The sequence below is a fragment of the Pelodiscus sinensis genome, chromosome 7 (assembly GCF_052426305.1).
Source record: "Pelodiscus sinensis isolate ZL-2025 chromosome 7, ASM5242630v1, whole genome shotgun sequence".
NCBI lineage: Eukaryota > Metazoa > Chordata > Testudines > Trionychidae > Pelodiscus > Pelodiscus sinensis.
In genome coordinates, this window is record NC_143058.1 from 43,104,772 (window position 1) to 43,129,821 (window position 25,050).

The following is a 25,050-nucleotide window of genomic DNA, read 5'->3' on the forward strand; positions in this document are numbered from 1 at the left end:
TTATATATGATATTGTAAATAAGGATTAACATTGTACATGGAAGTTACAACCTGAGGTTTTAGTGAAACTGTAAAATAATATTATTACCAAAATATATTCTATTTCATAAGATTTCTTTACTCTGTACCAGTCTATTTATAAGGAATTGAAATAACAAAATGATTATCATTTACAGTGCTTATTTGTAGAGGAAAAGAAATATGTTTTATTACAATGTATATTTCCTTATTCTTTTTTATATGTGAATAAAAAGTATTTTTGAAGCTTGCAATAGGCTGGAGTTGTCGTCTAATACTAAATCTCAAGTGTTTGAATTTGGTGGGAATTCAAATTTGGGTTTTAATTACAGTGTATACAGTATTTTGTTATAGTGAAGAGTGGTAAGAAAATTCAATAACTGAAGATGTAAATATTCCCTATAAGTTTTGGGCCAGATATTATGCATAATACAACATTAAAATGTTTGATTACAGTCACTATATATTACAGGAAAAAATTGCATATTCACCACCTAAAGATTTTGGTGGAAGCTGTATATATATATCGAAGAAAATAATATGCCCACAAAGCTGGCATATTCTTGAAAGCTATTACTCTCTCTCTCCTCCCTTCCCCCATCATGATCTTTACCAGCTGTTCTGTAACACTGCCACCTTTCTCACTTGGCATTTAGGCAGATCATGACCATAAGAATAATGGCCACCAGTAGCCCCACTTAAGTCAGATATCCAGTTCAGTTTTGCCTAAATTCTAGTAGTCTTTATTTGCAGTTTTACAGAGAGATTGTAAAACAAGTGACTATAGGTAACCTTTTACAAACTCTCTGTGACAAGGTAAACTAACACTGCACTGGGCTGGAAGCAGTCAGGCTGAAAGAACCCCACCCTCACAGCCCTGCTGGGCATGCTCCTACTGGAGGACCAGTATAAAGGCATGTGGAGCAGCTCACTCAAGACTGGCCACTACAGGGAAAGGAACTGCTGCTAGAACTTGGGAGGAGGAAGCAGAGGAGAAGCAGACAGATGCTGTGGCAGAGTACAGCCAGCAGAGACTGTCTGGAGAAGCAACCAGCTAGGAGGATGCAGATGGGGAAAAGGCTGGCAATCCTGAATAAGATAGGAAGTAGCCCAGGGCAGGGAACTAGAACTCCTCGGAAGCTCAGTGTGTTTTGGGCAGATTCCCCGCTGAGCTAGTGGTGGGACATGCCCACCACTGACAGGGCTGGGGCTGGGAGCCGGTGGAGAGGGAGGGCCTGCATCCTCCTACCCTGCCCCATTAGCCCCCAAAGGGGGCATAACACTTAAACTATTGACTTGGGCCAGTAGGCCCTTACTGTCCTGCAATAAGGTGCACTCGCTACTGACTTTGCCTTTGGGCCCTATTGCCCCACTGATGGGGGGGGGGGGGGAAGGAGCTGCTACTGACTCAGCCTTTGGGGCCCTATTGCCCTGCTGATGGGGGCTGCTATTAACTAGAACAGCTAAGCCAGACTGTGACCACTGTGGGGTGGAGGACACCAGTGGGGACTGGTAGGCTCAACACCCTTCTTCCAAGAGGGCCGGGTTTATCACTCCCTAAATCCCTTTCAAAGTCACAAAAGTATTTAAGAGCCTTAATCTCATTGAAAGTCTAAGGAATGAGGCTCAATAAAATCATCAAAGTGATTTTAAATTTTATCCCATATTCACACCTACATGAATAATAGGAAAGTGCTGTCAGACTTAAATTTACAGAGTATAACAAATTAGATTAGTGTGAAAAAAATCGTCTGGTCTCTTCCTGCCTGGGAAGCAGAAAATACAGTTTTCCTTGCAGAAATTCCTCCAGAGAGAAGTATGAGCTTTCATTTAGCATTTCTATGCACCCTGCGCACCTGTCTCAGTATCAATTTTCTACACACTTGCAGGGAGCAAGGTTTCTCTGTGGCCCACTAATCTGTCTCAATATGGACCTCACTCACATGCTCAACTGCCTCAGTATAGGGATATGCCAGTAAAAATAATGAAAACAGAAGTAATGTTTTTTCCCCAAAGATATATTCCTTCTCTTATAGGCATGGAACCTTTATTTCTACAGCTTGACGAAAAAGCAGGAAAACTTCAAACATGGTAGTTCTGTGAACTAATTAGGCCTACATCTCCAAAGACTCCACAAACTTCCTCTTATAGTAGCAGTGGTATTGTTGCCCTATTTGTTGAATCCAAACAGCCTAAGGATGTGGAAATGTATGTGTCAGATGTGAATAGAGCCTACAGAAGAATAAAGGTGAATATAGTAGAGACAGTCAAAACCTCAAGTAGAAATCCTTTTATTACTCTATCAGGGAAAAGAGTAGCAATTTTGTGGGTGGAATGATCTCTCACTTTCTGAGGAGGTCTGTACCAAAGTTTCCAAAGCTGAAAAATATTACCTTTCTAAAAGTGCTATTCAACTCAAATCATTTGCAGCAGCTAGGATTTCCTGTAGGAACACTCTCTTCCCTTTTCAAACTACTTAACAAGTGAGCAATAGCCAGATAAAAACTCTGGATATAATGCAGTCTTCTGAAGGAGGGTCACACTGTCTGACATGGAGGGTCAGAAAATGAAAATTTGCAACACAGAATTTACCTTTCTCAGTCCCCTTCATGTCAGACAGTCTTTGTAATGGAATGCAGAAGGTAGTACATTATACCTAGGAAAGGAACTTAAGGATTACTGGGGTCCCTTGTTCTGTAACACACTTCAATCAAATGTGTATCAGCAGGAGTGAAGATGTCTAGTTTTAGGAGTGGGCTAGCAGAGGCGTTGCTTGGCTGCTCATAAGGTGTGGGCACTGAAAACATTTTCTGTCCTGGCCAGCAAAATGGCTAGGGTCATTCCTGTCTACAACATATTCCATTCACTCTCTCAGATACTATAGAGTGAGTGTTCTCGCTCCTGCTGATATAGTCCCTCAAAATCTACTGTCCCTGGGCCCCCAGAAGAGTCAATCTGGCCTGGGAGTAAGTGTGTGGCGCTGGAGCACGAGTGAGGTAAGTATCTTGGGGTTTTGCTGCTTCTGAGTTGGGGGCTACATCAGTGAGGTGATGGGTTTTGGTTTTCTTTTTGCTTTTCTCGTGGGTGTGTGGCCCCCAGAGGTGAAAGGAAGCGAGTGCACCCTGGTGCAGAGCTCTGGCAAGGGCTGTCTGAGCTGCAGCAAAAGCCAGAAGGGAACTATTTAAAGATCTGACAGGGACCTGGGTTGCAATAGGACAGTACCTGTAAGAAATTTTGAGTTACTTTTACTACTGGTGGCCCCAACTAATTTTTTTGTGGGTCAGTGCCTCCCCACTCAAAAAAGGTTCCCCAGCCTCAATGTAAGCTATCACTTTTGGTCTTTGCAATACAACCACATCTCTGATCTTTTTTTCTTCATATCTAATCTGTACAGCTATACAATATGGTAATTCTCCCTGTGTAGAACCGCTATAGAACTCCTGCTATAGACTATGCATATGTAGAGCCTACCAATATATAGTCACAATCAAGTCCTGTCAGCGATACATAATCTATGCCAGGAGTGGGCAAATACTGGCCTACGGTCAAGATCCACCAGGATTAGCCCAACACCGTCATGTTTACCTGTGCCTCTGCAGGTACAGGGAATCACAGCTCCCATTGGCCGCAGACTGCCATTCCCAACCAATGGGAGCTGGGATGACTCATACCTGTGGAGGTGCAAGTAAATATAAAGGCAGCGGCCCATCAGTAACCTTTGTGAACTACTGCCATTCTACTGCCCACCCCTGGTGTATGCATTCTGTGAAAGTTGAGGGGAAGTTCCCTACCAAACTAGCTGCATAGCTGCTGTAACTAGTACAACTGATGTAGTAAGTACTCAGCAACAGTCTCAGCTACTCTTGTCTCTATGGCTGTTTCCCCTCTGGTGGTTGCACAAAATGGTAGCTACACTGACCACATCCCTACCCTAAGTCTCACTGCCATAGCAAAGAGGGAGCCATTACAGAGGGTCCTCGACCCCATGTAGTGGAATCATGCCTATTCCAATGAAAATAGGGACTTCTGTTTCTGCAAAAAGTGAGACAGAATTTACCTCTCCATGAGGTTGCAAGTGTGTATCTGACAGCAGCATTTGGTTTTGCTTTCCCTGTCTTCCCCTTCAGGAGTCCTCTTCCTCATAGACTCTTGTGATCACCTCTACACTGCAGACTTCTTGCGCAAGAACTGTTTTGCACAAGAGATGTGTTTTGCGCAAGAGCATCCATGGCAGTGTGGACGCTCTCTTGCGCAAGAAAGCTCTAATAGCCATTTTAGCCATAGGGCTTTCTTGCGCAAGAAAATCATGTTGCCTGTACACTGCCTTCTTGTGGAAGAGCTCTTGCATAAGAGGGCTTATTCCTCGTGGGAAGAGGAATAACTCTTCGGAAAAAGTCCTGTTTTCTGACGCTCTACTGTAAATTTACTTGTGCAAGAATGTGCGTGCAGTGTAGATACCCGGCAAGTTTTTGCGCAACAGCAGCTGTTCTTGCACAAAAAGCCTGCAGTGTAGACATAGCCTGAGAGTTTCTAATCCTTGCTTTGGTGTTACAAACTCAAAAAGGGACACAAAATATACAAAATATTGCATTGGATCAGCTACACACATTAAGCAGAGATCTAAATTGAGCAGGCTGCAGTAACAACAATAACTCTTTCCCGAGTTAGGGTTAATTTACAACTCTGTAGGTAAGTGAATAGTTCAAATTCCTCCCTTCCCCCAATGTACATTACTTTGCATTTATCAACATTAAACTTAATCTGCCTTGTGTTGCCCATTCACCTAGGTTATGTTTCTCTGAAGTTTCTCAGTCTTCTCAGGTCCTACCTAACCTAATTAACTGCGTGTCATTACACATTCTTTTATTATCTCCATTTCCAGATCATTAATAAATATATTGCATAACATCAGAACCAGGGTTGGGGGAGGAGGTGAGAGCTGTGGGAGGGGCTGGTGGTTGGCCCCACCACCCCGGCTCTGTGGCTCAGCCCTGCCCACAGCCTCTCTCCTGGGTGAGAAAGGGGAGAATCAGCTCCAGCCAGAGCATGGGGGAGGGAGGCTAGAGCAATGCACCACTCCTGTCTTCCTTAGGTCGGTTGGAATTGGACCCATGGTGGGTGCATTCTAACCCTATGCACCCCCTTTCATACAGACCTGAGAACTAATAAAGTGCTGTTAACCCTTTTCCATGGGCTTTTTCATCCAGCACATACATACATCTCTTTATCATAAGACAAACAGTCATACCCAGCCAGTCTTCTGAAGGATTCAGTGTGACAATTGTATTCCATGTTTGGGGAGTGATTTTGGTTTTGGTTTTTTTTTCCTACTTTCTTTGAGGAATCAGAGATGGCCATGGCTGGAGATATGACCCTGGATGAGGTGATGCACTGAGGGAGTACTGAGAATTCTCTCTCAGGTGCTTGGCTGACAGGTGTTGCTCATGTGCTCCAAGATGTGACTGGCTGCCATATTTGAGACCGGGCTTAGAATAGTTTTGTCTTCTGAGGCCTGTAATAAGTACTTTAATCTAATTCTAGTTGTTAGTCTCTGTCTGCTATACAGAAAGTTGTAGGAGATGATTAGTTTGTTCTGGTCTTAAACTCTGACTCTAAACTAGGTAACACCCACCCTGGGCAGCATGCAACTGGTATTCTACCTCCTTAGTTAAAGTGTTTATGTGCTCCATGTAATCACTTAAGAACCTCTAATTATTTAGTTTAATAATCTATGAACAATTGCATTTAGAAGCCTACTCCCCTTCAGAGCTAAACTCCCACATAGTTCAAACACCCTGTGCTTACTTCATCTGTTTTCTTCAGTCTGTAGCCCCTCTTCACTGAGGAACACTGCACTGTAAACATATTTCTGCATCACAATATTCTTTATAATTTCCATAGGTATTGTAAGATTAGCTTTCAAGCTATTGTTTGTGGCTTACTGTAGATGATTAAACACCACACAGGTCTGCATTATAAGCAAAAATATTTTCCTCTATTTTATCATTCAGAGCATGTAATCCAAAACCGAAAAACACAAAAAAGACCATATGCATGACAACAAATTGCAGAAATTACTATAATGATGCTCAGTTCTATAGTGACTCTTTTCTCTTCAAGGAAGAACCCTGCATGCAAGCCAAAGCTCCATCTGGCAAATTCTAATGGCGATCTTTCTTATTTATGCATACGTTACACAATGCAACATGGTTGGCTTTAAATAAAAACACTGTGCCACTTCCATTATGTACTGGCAACTGGTACAAATGGAGCTATGCTAAAATACAGTTTCTTTGCTAATCTCAGACCCTGGCTCCAAGCCCACAGCTATCCTGACTTTTATTAGTTGCAGCAGAATCTAAAATAGAGGCTGAATAAAATAATTGAACAGGAATATAGTTCCAGATAATATTGCCTGTGTGCCTCACTCTCTCATTCCCTTTTTGCCTCTCCCTAGGGGGAAAGCAGTTATTCTTCTTCATGCTAAATCCAGTTGCACCCCACAGCAATCATGTAAATCTTTGCATCTGTCACACAGCAGAATGAAAAGTCAATTCAGCAGGAATCTTTCACATGAGAACAACAGGAAGCCATGGGGAGAGGGAGGAGAAATATCCTCTCAAACTGTTCCACTTTTCTCCTAAGAGTCAGTTTAGTCGTTAAAAACTTCCAAATATTCTACTGATTTAAAAAAATACTAAGGTAATGCACATTAAAAGAATAACAGCTCATGGTTCAGAAAACTTTCCATCCTTTTATTTCAAATTACCTCTGCATAAACAAATCTGTAAAGGGAACAAATTGAAGTCTCTGACTCCCATTGTATTTTGCATATAGGCTATACAATCTATCTTTATCAAAATGGTTATGACCTCAAATTATTGATCAAATGACTAAAAATTATGAGGATTAGGTTTGAGAGACATATTCTATATCTTTTACACCAAGATGGAATCTATAGCCAGAAAAATATTTTGAATGCACAATTCAACAGATTAATCCAGATAATCAAAAGCCCTGTTCTTTAAAAAGTATTACATGTTCAAACAATTTGTCTAGTGATTCAGTTTTAAGTAGTTTTCTAACATTCAGAGATATGGAAAGAGAATGATACTGGTATAAGTAAGTGTGGCGGGATAGCCCCGCCCCTCCCTAGAACCCCGGTGTCTCCGCAGGGACGGGGAAGCGGGGCCGGCAACTTGCCAGGGCGGAAAACCGCGCGGAGCCCCCAGCGGGGAGCAGGGGCGCCTCAGCGAGGCCACAATGCGGGGGAGCACACCGGCGGGGGCGGAAGGTCAGCCGGGATGGCGTCAGCCGTGACGTCACCAGCACAACGCCCAGGGGCATCGCCGGGTGATGACGCTGGGGGAAGCGTCATCCTCCCGCGTCCAGCGGGAAATTTAAAAGGGAACTACGGGCCAGAGGAGAGGGGAGAGCCCCGCAGAGGAGGAGCGTCACAGCCAGGACCTCACGGACCCGACTATTGGAGACCCTGGGTGAGTCTTAACCCGGGGCCCCCAGGCTAGCGGCAGCTCACTGCCGGGGAAGAAGTGACCCAGGGCGGGGGCGTGGACCCCGAGAGCGGGGGAGTTTAGGGGTTTTCAACCCCCTCCGCTAGGCAGGAACGCGGGTCCTGACCTTAGGGCCCTGGGTCGGGGTCCGGAGCGAGGGTGGGCCCGGACCCCCTTCCCCAGCGAGCAGGGGGCAACCGGGCGCATCTTGCGAATTGTCAAAGCGCCTAATTCAATAAACTAACCCAATACGCAAAAGAGGGTGTTACTTGGTGGTTGGGGGGGCGCAGACTCAGGTAGTCCCCTACAGTAAGATATATATAATCTCAACAACATTATGGTAAATCTGTCAGAGCTGCAGTGGTTTCTGGTGTCATCTAAATTCGAACATATTGTACTGCTTTATTCCTTGTTCTTCTCTCATTTATTTTCCATATCTGATGGACTGCACATAATATCTTTAATCAGAAACATTTTTTAATTACAATCATATTCAAAATGTCTCTATCCTACTGTAAGTTTATTTTTATTTTTTGGGAAATTCTGTTAGGTGAACTAGGCCTTTAAGATGGCTGGAGCTTAAAGTTTTCTGTGCCAGGTGTCTGTCTCCTCAGGTTGGAGGTAATGAGTCACATGGCAGGAGAGAACATGACTAAGAAACAGGCCTGCTGGCAGTGATAAAGCTAATCTACAGTGAGTCAAAAGAGAAACTTTATTTAGGGAGTGATAGAAATGTAGCTGTGTTAGTCTGATGTAGCTGAAACAAAATACAGGACTATGTAGCACTTTAAAGACTAACAAGATGGTTTATTAGATGATGAGCTTTCGTGGGCCAGACTATTTGATCTGAGGAAGTGGGTCTGGCCCACGAAAGCTCATCATCTAATAAACCATCTTGTTAGTCTTTAAAGTGCTACATAGTCCTGTATTTTGTTTTATTTAGGGAGAGCAGAGTTGGAAACAGGTGGTGTTTTAGATTAGGAGAATAGCAGGAAAAACTAGGGAAGAGCTGTAAGCTAATATTTGCATGCTTATCTGAGCACACCAAGTCCTTCTTTCACAAGATTGGGTGATCTTCCCTCTACTAACAGACTCCCTTATGCGGTTGGTTTTCTATTTAGGATAGGAGTGGGAAATAAAACAATGGCAGCTTGCTAGGATTAGTCCCTGATAGGCCACCACCACTATATTTACCTGCACCTCCACAGGTATTGGACAATCACAGCTCTCATTGGCCAGGGATCTCTGATAGGCCCACCAGGGACTAACCCTGGGAACTGAATTCGACCCATGGGCCAGAATTTGCCCACCCTGATCTAGGGGAAGTCTAATGACCTGCTATCTCTTTGTCAACTTGTGTAGACTCATGGCGCAGACTTGTTCCCTACAGTAGTATGTTTAGAAGTTATCTTTTGTTTTCCAAGAGCAAGAGTTTGGGAATTCTTACTGTTGGAATTGGGAATACTTGGGACTTTTCCCCACTCTCTCAAACTCTCCTCACTTTCCTTTGTCTGGTCTCCAAAGGAAGAACTGGGCAATCCTCACATCTCTCTCCTCCTCCTTCCTGTCCTCTCCTCCCCTCCCCCCTTGAGTGATTAGATTTCTAAAGTGGAAAAAAAACAGGACACCTGTCTCAGGAAGACACAATCATAGATTCTAAGTCTGAGGGTATGTCTACACTACAGAGTTTTTTGGGGAAAACAGCCATCTTTCTGAAAAAACTTCAATTACGTCCACACTACAATCACATTCTTTCAAAAGAACGGAGGGTTTTTTTCCAACATTGGTAAACCTCTTTCTACACGGAAGAAGCCTTCCTTGTGTGTGGACGGGGAAGAGGGAGTTCTTTCTCAAGAACAGGAATAAGCACAGGTGCCCTGGTGGCCATTCCGCCCATGGTAATAACAGCTTACATGCAAGATAATGTCCATTCAGTCTGGATGCTATCTTTCATAAAAGCAGATCGGTTTTTGATGTGCTTTGGAGGTGTGGACACTCCCTTTCGGAAGAAGTTTTTTTGGAAGATCTCTTCAGGAAAATTTTCTTCCAAAAGAAGCCTGCAGTCTAGACATAGCCTGAGAAGTACCATTATGATTCCTAGTCTGATCCTGCATAATACAGGCCATAGAATTTCACCTACTAATTCCTGCATCAAACTTATAACATCTTTTAGAAAGACATCACTCTGGATTTTAAAACTTCAAGTATAATATTCCCATCTGTATTATTCCTATAGTCAATTACCCTCACTGTCAAATTTTCATTTAATTTCTATTCTGAATTTGTCTAGCTTCAGCTTTCAGTAATTGGATCTTATACTTTTGTCCAACTTAAAGAACCCTCTTTTATCAGTTCTTCTCACTCATGTAGGTAATTACAGACCATGAGAAAGTTCCCCTTTAATCTTCTCTGTAACAAATATATTACATAGGGCAAATGAATATCAAAAAGGTATGCCCAAGACCAGCATTTATGGGGGGCTAAGGAGATAGTAGCCCCCCCCAAATTTGGAACCCCTGGATTTCATACTTAAGGTCTTCTTAAAGCCCATGCCCTGATTCTAGAGGCAGTTCTTAAATGCAACAGAATTTGAGCTGCTTGCAGCTTTGCCTTTGAGGCAGGGAATTTGTTATAAAAAGGGGGAGGTGATTAAGAATTACAAAAGGCTGGGCATTCAAGTAATTGAAGGATTGTTAGATCATCATGAAAACGTTGTCCGGTATTATACTTAAAAGGTGTGTTGGGGCGGGGGGAGTAAGAATGAGTGTTGTGCTACTGGGATTTGCATTTGGATCACTACTGTGAAACTTATATGTTCTTGAAAAAGGGGTGAACAGTGACTAATCCAAAGCTGACTGCAAAAAGTTACATGGGGATCTCACAAAAATGGGTGATAGGTCAACACAAGGGCGGATGGAATTCAGTGTTAAGTGCACATGGCAAAAATATTATCTTAATATGATGTGGAGTACCAATCCCGCGCTGGCCAGAGGGGTGGTGGACAGGCTTATTGAGTGGAAAAGGCCCCTCTCCCACAGCCCTGTTGGGCATGCTCCAGAGAATCAGGTCAGTTAGGGCTAGCCACCAGGGAGGAGGGAGCTCCTGCACAAACCCAGGAGCAGCACCCGGAGGAGCCGCAACCTGAGGAGCAGCAGCCTGAGCCCAAGAAAAACCCTTTGCAGCCAGACAGGGGTAGGAAGTAGCCCAACAGCAGAGAGCCTCTTAGCAACCTGGTGAGCTTGGCGTGTTTCGGAGGGATTCCCCGATGAGCTGATGGTTGGGGGAATGCCCATGACCCACAGGGCCCTGGGCTGGGGCCCAGTGGAGAGAGTGGGCCTGAGCCTCCTTACCCCCCCCCCCCACACCTGTGACCCCAAGGAAGGGGGAGGACAAACTATTATATGGACTAGGCTGCTAGGCCTGACCCTGAATGGCTAGGCTGAGGAGCCCAACTGCCCTGAGAGAGGGAGTTATTGTCTGGGCCACAGGACTAGACTGCCCCAGAGGCTGGGGCTGGATGATGGACTAAGCCCCTGGGGACTACTGGTGAGGGGACAGTTTACGGGGTGTCACCCATCGGAAGAGGCATGGGGCTGGAGGCCCCGCCACACCTAACTATGTATACAAAAATGATGGGCTCTAAAATAGCTGTTCCAGTCAAGAAAGATCTTGGAATCATTGCAGATAGTTCCCTGAAAACATCTGTTCAATGTGCAATGACAATCTAAAAACTAAAAAGCTAATAGAATATTGGGAATCGTTAGCAAGATAAGACAAAATACCATATTGCCACTATGTAAAGTCATTGAATACCCACATCTTGAATACTATTTGCAGAACTGATCTAGAAAAAGATATATTGGATTTGGAAAGGATACAGAAAGGGAAACAGAGATGATTAGGGGTAAGTAACAGCTTCCATATGAGGAGAGATTAACAAGACTGGGACTTTTCAGCTTGGAAAAGAAATGACTAAAGGGTGGGGGGGATATTTTAGAGGTCTAGGAAATCATGAATGGTGTGGAAAAATAGAATAAGGACATTCCTTCACTAACATAACACAAGAAACTGACCTAATTAAATAGACATCAGATTTAAAACAAACAAAATAAATTGTTTTTTCATAGTCAACTTGTGGAACTCTTTGACAGGAGATGGTGGAAAGGCCCAAACCATAATAAGGTTCCAATAAGAACAAAAGTTTTAAGGAGACTAGGTCCATCAATGGCTACTAGCCAGGATGGGCAAGAATGGTGTCCCTAGCTTCTCTTTGCCAGAAGCTGGGAATGCACAAGAGAAGTAGATCATTTGATGAATGTCTCTTCTGTTCATGCCTTCTGAAGCACCTGGCATTGACCATTGCTGGAAGACAGGATACTGGGCTTGATGAACCACTGGTCTGACCCAGTATGGCCATTCTGATGTTCTTATATAAAGCTGAAATGTATCTGCCCCCTTGCAGTAACCCACTAGACCCCACTCCCCTTCCAAACCTAAGATAGAGCTCAGGAGTTCTGATGGAGGTCTGTCTCTCTTCACAGAGTTAGTAACAAAGTAAGAATATACATTACAATTTTAAGGCTAACCAGAGCCCCTTAAGTGACTAGCCACAAGATGTCAGAATATGTTAGTGTTAGAGCTGAGTGGGTCTAATGTTTGTTTATTTTTTCTTTTATATAGGAATTGGATACAGTGCTCCTGTCAGTTACCAGCTAAGTTGTCTGCCAAAAACATAGTTTTCCAATACCTTAGTAGACCCTGCGTAGAGATGATATGTGTGCGGGGGAAGGTGGATTGGATTGGTTCCCCTTCCCCCCACATTTGGTGCTTGGCTTGTACTGAGCATGCTCAATAACACTGATGAAGCCTCAGTCCACCTGCTCCATGCTCTCCCCAATCTCTCAGGCCAAACTCTCAGCTCTGATTGGCTAGCTGTTTCCAGTCCATAGGAGCTAAGAGATTGGCTGAGGTCAGTTCTTATTAGCCAGTTGTTTCTGGCCAATAGGAGCTGAGGACTGGGCTGGGGGCAGGGAGATCTCATGAAGCCTCCCCCTCCCTGCAGAACAGAGAACCACAGGGACTGTGTTTTAAACCACAGCAATTGCATGTGCCTGAGGGTCCCCGCAGGGTGGTCTGCAGGCCAGATCCGCTGGCTTGGTGTGCCAGATCCAGCCCCCGGGCTGTATTTTGCCCAGCCCTGTTTTAGATCCACTCTGTAATGGATGAGACAGAGTGGCTATATCATAACGAAAAGAGCATTGTCATCAGTTTCCTACCTCCCCCAGCACAGCAATACATACTGATGAGATGTACTAAAGCAAACACACCCACACACTTCTATCCAGGAGTCTGGCTGATGAAACAAACACCTGTGCTATTATTTTGTACTGCTATTAAAAAAAAAAACCCCACACAGGCTCAGGGTACATCTACACTACAGCGTTATTTCAAAATATCTTATTTTGAAATAACGCATCTACACACAAAATGCATTTTGAAATAGCGTGTCCACACTGATTGGATGCTGAATCGCATTTAAGACTCGAAATAGCGGTTGGCTTGTGTAGACACTAGTAAATTATTTCGAAATAACAGCTATTATTTCGAAATAACTTTGCTGTGTAGACATACCCTCAGTGAAAAGGGAACAGTTGGCAAACAGAACTCTGTGTGTAATGCGCACGCACTACAGATGTAAAATCCTATTTAATTGGCTAGTCAGTTAAACATATTGTTTAACTGGTTAACCGATAAAGGGGGTTGAGTGGGGGAGGTTGGAGCAGCCTCTGTCCACAGCAGGCCCCCTACAGGGCTGGAGCAGCCTCCTACTCACAGCAGGCAGGGAGCTACTCCAGCCCCACTGGTTAATCTTAACTGGTAAGATCACATCCCTAGAGCACACACACACCCTCAGAAGGAACCCTCTATCAATATGTTGAAACATTTTCTCAACAGTGAGATACAAAACAATTCCAAAGTCTTAATTATATGTGCAACATAATCCTTATTTGCGACTTCTTCTCAGCATTCCAGATTGCCAATTCAATTAATGAATGCAGATGAACAATTCCCTGGCAGATTACATTTGCAAAATGAACAGCTTGTTTCTAGAACCCTGTAAACAAAATACAAACTGATATATATTGTTGGGGTATTCTTTATAGAATATTAGCATGTGGTTTCAACCATGGCATTGGTGTGAGAAATGTAAGGCAAAGCTGAGTGTATTACGGTACATGCTGCCTCCCTTCTTCCCCCTCTGAGCCTCGTCTTTCAGATCACATACCCTGTAGCTCCTGTCAACATTCGAGAAATTGATTATTTAACCACAGAGTGTGGTCATCCCGCATCAGTTTAATGACACCTTTTTTGCTTTGCATCACTTGTGTATTCTGCCTCTGAAGTCAGATCATCTTTTGGGGTTTTTGTTCCCAATTACACACCAGTTCCAGGCTACTAAGATCTATCTAAGGCCAGGTCTACATGAGGGGCAATGTTGAACTTAGATGCGCAACTCCATCTGTGTGAATAGAATAGCTAGAGTCAATGTTAGGGATGTTGGATAGCGGTCCGTGGGATGCCAGAGCAGCCTCTGTCCATGAGGAGCTTGGATCCCCCACAGAGAGGGGCTACAGACCAGCCTCTGTCCACAGCAAGCCTCCCCTGCACTCCACACTGCTGCTGCTGCCTCTGTGTAGGCTGCAGGCCGGTAGCAGCACAGAGCTGGTGCTGGCTTCTGCCTGCCCCCCGCATCTGTAGGAGGCAGCAAGGGGGAAGCAGGTGGGTCCGCAACGCTGGCATGCACGGGGAGCCTGTTTGAAATCTGGCTCCCCATGCGTATCAACTTCCACCTGCCCCCTCATCCTCCACACACTGCTGACTTTCTATCAGCAGCAGTGCGGGGACAGAGGCAGGTGGATCCGGTGTTCGTGGGGAGTTGGCTTTTAAGCCAGCTCCTCACGGACACTGGCTCCCATTCCCCGCCTTGCTGCCTCTGATATGGGAGAGGGGGAGAGTGCAAGTAGTCAACAAGATTAACCAATAAGTCTAGGCTTATCAGTTAATTGTGTAATCATCTACACATTGACATCCCTAGTCAACGTGCCTTAATTCGAGTTCCCGCAGCGTCTCCACAGCAGGGAATCAACTGGAGAAACTCTCTCCCAGGAGATCCATCCCCACAAAGCCAGTTTCCCAGTAAGTGTAGACAAGGCCTTATTCTCATCTTCTTCCTTCTGGCTCTCTTCTTCACCCAGACAATGAGTCCTGGCATTATCTACTGCTAGGTCAGATGGCTGGATTCTTACTGAGGATTCCATCCAAGTCCAGGTAGAATGGACATATAGTAACAGGCAATGCATACATACTATTGTGACCTTTGGTAGTTGGTTGTTTTCACATGTTTCACGTACTTTCCTCTTTGCAAACATTGTGCTTCGGAGTGGGCAAACAGCTGCTAAGTCAAACACTGATGCATATCAGTGTCAGTTTTTCCTCTAATTTTTCCCACCTCTGAGCAGAATGAATTTTGTTACATACACTAATATGGAGCTGATGTGTGATGTGGTGCTGGGAATAAGGGGCTTAGGGCTGGAACAGAGGGTTGAAATGTGGGCTGTGGTTGGGGGGTATGGGGCTGTGGGGTGAGGCCAGGGATGAAGTGCTCAGGATTGGCTCTTTGTAACAGCCATTAACATATTTGAAGACTTATCAGGTTCCCCATTAATCTTCTTTTCTCAAAATTAATGTGCCTGTTTTTTAAACTTTTCTTCACACATCTCTTCTCATTTTTGTTGCTTTCTTTTCCATGTGTCCACATCTTTCTTAACATATAGTGCCCACAACTGGAGATAGTACTCTAGCTATAAGGCCTCACTAGTTACAAGTAGCTTGGGAAAATGACCTCCAATGTATTATATACGACACACACAACTGCATCACACTCTTGACTTGTATTCAAGTTGTGATCCATTAACTCCCAGAAATGTTTCAATAGTACTGCTACCTAACTAGTTGTTCCCCATTTTGTAGCGGTGAATTTGATTTTTCCTTCCTCTGTGAAGTACTTTGCACCTATTTTTATTGAATATCATTATCTTGATCTCAGACCAATTTTCTAATTTGTCAAGGTTGGTTTGAATTCTAATCTTGTCCTCTGAAGTGCTTTCAATGTCTCCCAACTAGGTGCCATCTGCATATTTTATAAGCTCTCTTTCTCTCTACTCCATTATCCAAATCATTAATGAAAATATTGAATAGTATTGGAACCAGAACAGACCACAGTAAAACCACACTAGATACTTCCTCCCAGACTGACAGCTAACCATTCATAACGTCTCTCTTTCAACTAGTTATGCATCCATCTTATGCTTGGGAAGTGTCACAGACCGTGCTAAAGGATGTTAAAAAATACACTTATATATTCTGGGCCCTTCAGTGGCTACATTGGACATCAGGCTTACTGATGTAGATGAACAGAACCACAGTTATATCAACTTTATTGTGCAGCAGTGGAACATGGATGCAGAGGAAGAATGAAGGGCATCAGACATTCTCAAGTCTCATCATCTTCATGAGCTGTTCCTTGTAAGCAGCAGCGCAAGATCACTAATGATATTTATGGTCAAACCTACAAACCATCTCCATCAGCAGTGCTGAGGTTGTGGCAGTTTTCTTAATACTGATATATTAGGAGGGCAGACCAAGAAATGGTGCCACATGGTTGGCAATTATATGGGTGCTAAAATCTTTGGTGGCATGATGAGATCAGCTATGATGGACACTCACTGAATATCCAGGCAGATCATCTTAAGGATCTAAATAGAGACTGACCTGGGGAGCACTCAATCTGCAAGAAAGTTACATCCCTTGAGCATTTGCCATGATGATGGTCACGAGGAGATAAATACCAGTTCTCAGAAACTCTACCTACAAAAACTTTTATGTCAGAATATTGAGCGGCAACATGCTCAACCAATGAAAAAAACCAAAGTGAACAGAAGGTTTTCACTGAGTTGAACATAACTTAATAGTAGGATATTCACACAGCAATATACTTAAAAGGGATGATCCTGATAATTTGAGGGACATTGGTACCTAGTAACTACTTACATGGCCAATACAAAATTTGGCTTAATACACTCTGAAATTAATCTTTCATGTTGCAGTTCAATATAGCTGTTTCTTTTTGGATTCTTCTGTACTTAAAGCTTTTCTAATTATGTAATATAAAAATATAAAAGACCAAATTCTGAGCCTAAGTATCTGAAATCAAATGGAGTTACTCCAAACTTACACTTGTGTAACTGAGGGCAAAATTTTCTCCTCTAGCTTCTTGACTGTGGGGAAATGCGTTGCTCTTTTTTCCGCTTACCCATCATATTATGCTCCTAGTTTTTGCTGAAGCAGTATAATTAGCTTTTCTCTACACATCAACAAAAATATTTCCATTGGCCCACATCACTCCTTTTGGACCTAGAAGACTTCCAGCATTTTGGTAATTTAGCGATGTTGCAATAATAACATTTTTGAAAGTCAAAATAGGACTGTTTTGTATTGAGTGAAATGTTTGCATTCCTGAGGTTTTTCTCTGGAATGGATTCAGCTCCCACATGTACTTTGGAGCCTGCAAAGTCATTAGATACAAGAATAAGTTTTTCCACATTTTTTCCTCTTTAAATGATATAAACATTTGAAAAGCAATAAAATGATTTCTCTTAGCATTTATCCTCTTGTAGTATTAATATTTTGCATTGCTAGTTTGATTATTGCTTAAGCATGGTAATGTTTAAACAGACAACTAAGAATTAATTTTAGGTCTCTATTTTAAAGAATTTTAATTTTTATGCCTACAATCAGCACCAAGTCAAGCATGGAACTATTTCCATCTAGACTAAGTTTGGACATATTTTAGAGTGAAAGATTCCCATTCCTCTCCTTCCCCTCACCAAAAAAGAATCCTGCTCTTCTTAGGCCTAAACAAAACTACAATATTTCCTTCAACCTATATTTGAGGAGTGGTGAGATAACTGTCTGTGCTCTTTGCTGTAGCTGCTAGCTATTTTGGAGAAAAAGAGCATAACACGCTCTGTAGGCTGCTTTTGAAAATCGGCTTCTGATTTTGTGGACTCGTTTAACTGCAGGTGCAAATGCTGGTATCATGGCTAGTGTACTCAGAAATCAGACAGTCAGATAATATCATTCAGTATTTCTATTGTGGGAGCACCTGGAGGTAATGAGACTAGGATCTTAATGTACTAAGTACCAGATACACATACATTGAATAGACAATCAGACTCCTGCCGCAAGGAGTCTCCAATCTAAGATCTCTAAATGCTAGCATCTATTCCTATAGCTTGTTGAAAGTGCAAAATTGGTGGATGCACTTAAGCTACTTTAAAAATGTGGCTGTAGGAACTGAATGTGTTAAATTAGCTTTTATCTTAGCTGGATGTGTTATAACATCTTTTCTTAGTCTATTAAATATAAAAGCTGGATGTTTCAAACATCACCTCCAATTACATAAGGAGCACAATGTCTACCTAGTTACCTTCCTTTAATATTTAAAATGTTCTACTTCCTTTCTAGGAGGCAGCAGGAGAAGCTGTATTTCTATTATATGATCCTGCTGATTGGTAGCTATTATATAAATTGTCCAGAAATGTCATTCCTATGGAGATTGAATGTATTTCTAGAACATAAGCCCCTGATTACGGAACGATATATAAATTATAAAAACCTTTGTCCACTGAAGTCTGTGGTATTTTGCCACCAACTAAGATAGAACCAGGATTTTGGCCATTAGTCTTTTAACATTTCCAAATAAAAGGCACACAGGGAAGGAGGAGCTGTGTTCAGAGTCCAGTACTCCATTACTGAATACACCTTCATATTGTCCATTGCAGTGGATCCAGCAAGGGTTCTTATGCCAATTAACAGTGATGCTCTATTTAGTTCATGTTCTCTCTTTTCACCCAATATATGGCCAGTATTCCCCTGGGACCCAAATCAGATACAGGCTACCCCCGACTTGCAATGCAATCGGTTTCTGGGATAGTGTCGCAAGTCAGGGGCATTGTAACTCGAGACCGCATTTACAACAGGTGTTGTACACTGTCGTAAATGTGGAGCCAAGGACATAAGTCGGGGGATTTTGGCCCCTTCCACGCTTACAGAAAAGGACGTAAGTGCAGGGGGTCGTAAATCAGGCTGTTGTAAAGCAGGGGCCTCCTGTGTTTCTTTCATATCTGGGGGCTCAGTGGCAATTTTAGGTGCAAGTAGTGGAGGATCTCAACCTTGAACTTTACCCATGCAAGGTACAGTATGCATTGTCCCCATTAATTATAATTACTACAGATGTCAAATTTTTGAGTTACCATAGGACAATACTGAACAGATGAAAAACGTACATGCTTTATTTCAATCATTATATTTTTTTAAATGAAGGCAGAAGTGAGGGTTTGGGGATAAAGAGGCAGGATATGGCTTAGGGCAGAGAGCTGGGAGCTGTGCGGGGGGGCTCAAGCCAAGGAAGGTGTAAAGCGCGGGACTCAGGGCAGTGGGAAGGAGGTTGGACGGCTCAGGGGGAAGGAGCTGGCGCTGCAGAAGTCAAGGGAGTAGGAGGTGCAGGACTCAAGGCAGGGGTCTCAGACATAGGGCTGGGAGGTTGAGGGGGGGAGGCTAACAAGGGTGGTGGTGCTACTCTAGTGGTGGCTCCTCCCAGGAGTCCACAGCAGTGCTACCAGCCAATGGCTCCTCCCAAGCGGCCATGGCTGCGCTCCCCAAAAGGTGGCTCCTCCTGGGAGAGAAGATCTGGATCTGCACACTTTTGGAGACTGGGATTCTGCAGGCTGGCCTGGCCACCAGCTACTCCCCCAGTCTGCAGCCTTTTTTTGGGGGGGGGGGACAGCCCCCAGTCTGCTACTGAAACCCACCCCCAGCCTGCAGCTGCTCCAGGACGGACCTTGCTCAGGGTAGTGGTCCTTTTATCCTTCAGTTTGTGGGGAGGGAGTAGCACTTTGCAGGCTGGCTTCAGCTGCTCCCCCCAGGTAGCTCATCTGGGTGGGCAGAATTTTGGGGGCTACCCCGGGCCTCCAGTGGCCCCCTCCATCCCGCATCCTCCAGTGGACTGGCCAGGCTCTATGGGCTGTCTCCAGCATTCAGGGTCCCTCCCTGTGAACTGCAGGCAGTTGGGGGTGGGGGGAAGGGTCCTAGGCTCTGGGAGCTTCCCCCAGCGGCCCCCTGCAAGCTGTGGTGGAGTGAGGCTCTGGGGGCTGTCCGCTTCTCTAGTGCCCCCCCCCACATCCTGTAGGCTGTTGGAGGGGCAGTCTCCAGGAGCTCCCCCAGCCTCCAGCTCTCCCCACTACCATGGTTTGCAGGCTGTCGGGGGGGGAGGCAAGGTTCTGGAAGCTGCCCCCTAATTCAGCAGGTCCCCCCAAGTTCTGCAGGCTGTTTGGGAAAGGGCTAGGCTCTGGGGTCTGCTCCTCCATTCAGCTCTTCACACCCATAACCTGCAGGCTGTCTGCGGCAAGCAGGCTCTGGAGACTTCTTCCCCCATAGCTGTTGGGGGGGCAGGCTCCAGGGGCTATTCCTCCATGGCCTGCAGGCTGTCTGGGGAGGGGGCCAGGCTCTAGGAGCTCCCCCCTCCTCCAGTGGCCCCCTCCTGCAGCCTGCAGGCTCTATGTGGGAGGAAGGCTTCAGGTTAGGGGCAGGGTGGCTCTTTATCTGGTTTGGTGGCAGGAAAGATGGAAGAGCCCCCCAGCCCAGCTGGCTACTCTCTTCGTCAGGCCTGCACAACTCGGAAAGCAGCGAGGGTCATATTACTCCAAAGAAATCAGCGGCAGGCCACAAGTAGGGATGCTCCCCCAAAAAATACTGAACACATGGGCTAAAAATTTTTGTCAAGCAAAAAAAAAAAAAATCCACACGTGTCTCCACTTGGCCTTTGTACCCTGCTCCTTGGTGCCTTCCCCTTTCTCCTGGCCTGCCTCCCCTTCCCTCAACACAAGTCCCTTCCCCTCCCCTATCTGGCTTCTGCCTTCTAGGTTGCGGGGCTGCTGGAGCCTTTTTTAATCCAGCGTCCTGGCGTCTGCCAGCATCCCGTCCTGTGGCTTGCGCCCCGCCTCCTTGCGCCGGAGCTGTATGCAGGCTGCACTTCCCCCTCCCTGGCCAGATCAGATGGGGCCGTGCTGCCTGTAGTCACATGGGCCGCATGCAGCCCTCGGGCCTTATGCTGTGCAGGCATGCTCTTGGTGCTTCAGCTGCTCTCAGTGGCCACTCTCAGTATCACATCCCTCCTCTCTGTGCCCCCTCCCTTTTGCATTCCTCTTCTCTTTGCCCTCTCCCTTTCCATGTTATGGAAAATAGTCCCATTCCTGTTGCTTCCCATTTTCCAGGTACAACAAAACCCTGACCTTGGTTTAGGTTAGGGTAAGAGGAAGCTGCATACCAAATGTGATGATCTTAGCTCTTACAGTTTAGGAAGAGTTCTTGAACAAACGGACGCACAGACACACTCTATAATATATAGAGAACTTCGCCTATGGACATTCAGATTCAGTGTGTGCTCTAGTCTAATCAATACATCCTATAATTGAAAATCAGTTAAAAAAAGAGTCTATTGCTATTCAAGAGAGAGAACAGAATTCAACTAGCATGCTCTTAGTTTTGTTGGTTTTGAGGACACGGGGACTCAGGAAACTTAAGGGAAATCAACTAATAGGGTGAAGTCAATGTATATAAGTTATAGTAGGCATGACAAGCTTTATCAACCCTGCACTGAAGCTGACAGAGTTACCTTGGCCTAGCTGCCTCAGAGGGCAGTGTTCCCTCTTACATTTTCTATGCTTGGGGGGGAGGTTTGAAATGTTTTATGTGCCACACCAATATTGAGGTAGTGTATGGACATGCACAAATACAAGCAAAAAACTATATATACGTATGTGTGTATATATGCACACACAAAATGAATAACATTCCATATGTGTGGAAGAAAATATATTAAAATAAGGGATATTTAACAAGGAGCAATGCTTGAGATATTTAATATGAAATAATTAAAAAGAAAATGAACACTACCTTTGGAGTACATATATCATCATCTTTTTTAACAATTCAAACTAGTAAACATACCAAAATGCATATTATCCAAAAATAACTCAACTTTAACATGCTAAACAAATCTAGGAGTCAACTAGAAATAGTATTTGCAAGGAGAACATGACTAATACAATATTTACTGACACTGGAAAGGAGAGTAAAAGGCATACACTAAGGCTTATACAGTTTCTCTGGGGAATGTTTAGGATCCATGTTTTCTTGCACAAGAAGCCTGAAGTGTAGACGTAGCCACAGCAGGGCCAGATTAAGGCATGGGCTATCCGGGCAGCTGCTCGGGGCACCAACCTATAGGAGGCGCCTGATGGCAGCTGTAAGGGGTTCACAGAGCCCCTTACAGCTGCCATCAGGTGCTGTGCACCCAGCTCCCGGATCGCGGGCTGCAGCAGCTCTCAGCGGCCACCCTGCAGCAGTCGCCCGGGGTGGGGGCCTTGTTAACCCCCGCAGCGCCAGCTAGCAGTGTTCTTCCCCCCGCGGCCACGGGGCCCTGCATGGCCAGGCTCAGCCCGCCCCGGGCGGTCCCGGGCTGTGCGCCAGCGGCGGTAGCTGGGCTGGGCCGGGCCGGGCAAGGCCGGGCCAGGCACATGTGTCCTGCCGCCGCCAGTTCCACGCGCCCTCCCCCATATGCCGGGTAGGGGCGGGGCCGCGCATGCGCCCTCCCCCAACCCAAGGCACAATTCAACTGTCTGTCCAGAGTGCCGGAATGACTCGGTCTGGCCCTGAGCCACAGTGAACTTAGTGAGAAGGCTCCACCTCCACAGCTCTGCTAGGCATGATCCCACTGGAGACGGACTATAAAGGCTTCTGGAGCAGCTCAGTCTGGGCTGATTGCTGAAGGGAAAGGAGGCGCTGAGAAAGGAAGCCCAGTTGGACCAAGCAGCAGCAGCTGGGCTGAGAGGGGCTACAAGAGAAGCTGCACGACTTGAGTCTGAGGATAGAAGGGACTTCTGACCAGAGCCAGTACGATGTAACCCAGGGCAGGGAATTGCTCCCCAAGCACTGAGCATGTTGCGGTATGATTCCCTGCTGAGCAAGCAGTGAACTGTGCCACTGCCAACAGGGCCCTGGGCTAGGACCCAGTGGAAAGTGAGAGCCCAGGTTCCCCCCACCCCTCCTTAGATATTTATTCATTTAAAATATTTTTACCCCGCCTCTCTATTTAAAATATTCGAGGCGGCTTACAAACATTTTTAAAACGCAATATAAATATATATCAAAAATTAAAATATGAGACCCCAGAGGGACATAAAACCTTCTAAGACATCTCAAGAGGAGGGACACACCTACCCACAGATTCAAACATTAATAAAAGTATGAGTAAAAAGGGTGGCTTTAGTCTGACACCGAAATAATGCTAATGTTGGTGCCATTATCCCAGGGAAGAGGGAGCTTTTCCTATGTATATTGACTGAGGCCACCGGCTGTAATACCCTGAATACAAAGGCATTTATATTGACTGAAACCGCTGGGCTATAGAACCGTGGATATAGGGGGCAGACATATTGACTGAGGCCACTGGGCCGTTCTGTGGACAGCCTAGGTGGCTGTTGGGACACTCAGTCAAGAGGGTAAGTTCTAGGGACCTCCAAGGGGATGTTGCCCCTTGACAGTTGGTTACAGCCATATGTGCATGCTCTCACTCAGGAGTAAAGTTGTATTAATTTGATGTTACTTAACCCAAGACAGAAGAAAAATAGTATAAAATTTAGTCATGCCTATATTGTGATGTTACAGTGATGTAATTTGTTTGCTCTAAGATGTAGCGATTTAACTGTAGTGAACAGAACTGCAACCACAGCATGTATTACAATGTATTTTCTTTGTTAATCATAAAGTTCACACAGTTCTGCCTTAGTTCAAATTTACTGCTCTTCCTTCTTGGAGATCTCACAGTGTACTTTTCTAACACTCTGCTTTCTGTTCTAGGTTTTTTCTCATGGCCCGTCTGATGAATGCTTAAATTCCAGGAATACTAGGACTTGGTGTTAAAATAACAGTCCAGTGATTCCTCTCCTGCCATTCATCCATTTTGCTGGTTCCATTTTCCAGCTGGCATCAGGCACGGAAGACCCAGTGCTGAACACTATGATCATGGTAGTCATAGATATGAAGAGGATGATACATGTGAATTCTGAGTCATGTGGTAGGCAATGGGTTTGGTTCTGTGTTTTCATAGGGATGTTGTTGTTGTGGCAGTGTCATGATTATGAGGGTTAGCCAGCAGCCTGGGGATTAAGGGGTTAACTACACCTAGCCAGGTGGAGTGACCAATAAGAATGTAGGTGGGACTTTTCAAACTGGGACAAAGGAATTTGGGCTTTTTTCTTTTTTTCTCCCTTTTGGCTCTCTGAATGAGTTCTCTGCAGCTACAGAGAGGGACAAGCATGTCTCGCTCTCTCTCCAAGACACCATTCTTCATTTTCTGTAAGTAGGGTAAAGTTTAGGCAGTTTCGTTAGGTTTTATTGTTTTAAGGATTGGGTAGGGGATCTGAGATCTGGCACTGTTTAAAAGATGTTTTGGCTTTTCTTTGTAACTAAGTTCTAGGCCCATGGAGTTTCTCCATGAGTATATTTTGTTACCTCCCTATCTAGTCATTATGTTTACAACAGGAATATTGTTGTAATAATAAAGGTTCTTTCTTTTCTTTTTATTAACCTGGCAGTGGTTAATTGTGTGCCTTGATTTTTATTTTAGGGGTAAGATTTCCCAAATGATCTTTCCCCTGATTTCTTTATCAACATTTGGGTGGTGGCAGCGGAAGTTTTATTCCCAAGATCTAGGTTTTTAAGATCTTGGGGGGAAGTTTTATACCAAAGCCTGGTAGATAAGGCTTTGGGGTACACTTGCTGGCCCCCACTTCTGCATTTATCATGCCAGAGTGGGGAAGGAGCCATGACAGGCAGTACAGCCAGGGCTGGACCGAGCCATTCCTGAGCCCCGGGCAGACAGTTTAATTGCACCCCCCGGGTTGGGGGAGGGTGCATGCTGGGCCAACTAGCATTTACTCATGAGAGAGGGTAGTGATGGAATCGAGGGATGGCCAGCATTGATGGCAGAACTTTAGGATGAGAAAAGCAACTTTCTTAAAAATGTATGCAGCATTAACCCCAGACCTACAATAGCAGAAGACTAACATAAGATTACCCTTCTGTGTGAAGAAACATGTTGCCATCACTATCTGGAAGCTCACCATAGATGATTTCTATTAGTCAGTAACTAGCCAGTTTGGTGTTGGTGGATCAATTGTCAGGGCTATTGTCCGGAAGGTCTGCAATGCTATGAGGAGGGTGCCATTGAGCCATTTCATAAAGCTTGGCAATCCATGGGAGTTCCCAAACCATATACAAACTATTCCATGCACCCAACCAGAACAGAGACTCTATCAAAAGGAAGGGGTATTACTCC

At 44.7% G+C, this 25,050-nt stretch overlaps 1 protein-coding gene across 2 annotated transcripts in view; it reads right to left on the minus strand.

The window, feature by feature from the left end:
* The window catches only part of METTL8 (methyltransferase 8, tRNA N3-cytidine), a 218,229-nt gene that overhangs the window by 150,485 nt on the left and 42,694 nt on the right, over positions 1-25,050 (minus strand). The gene's annotated exons all lie outside the window — the stretch shown is intronic.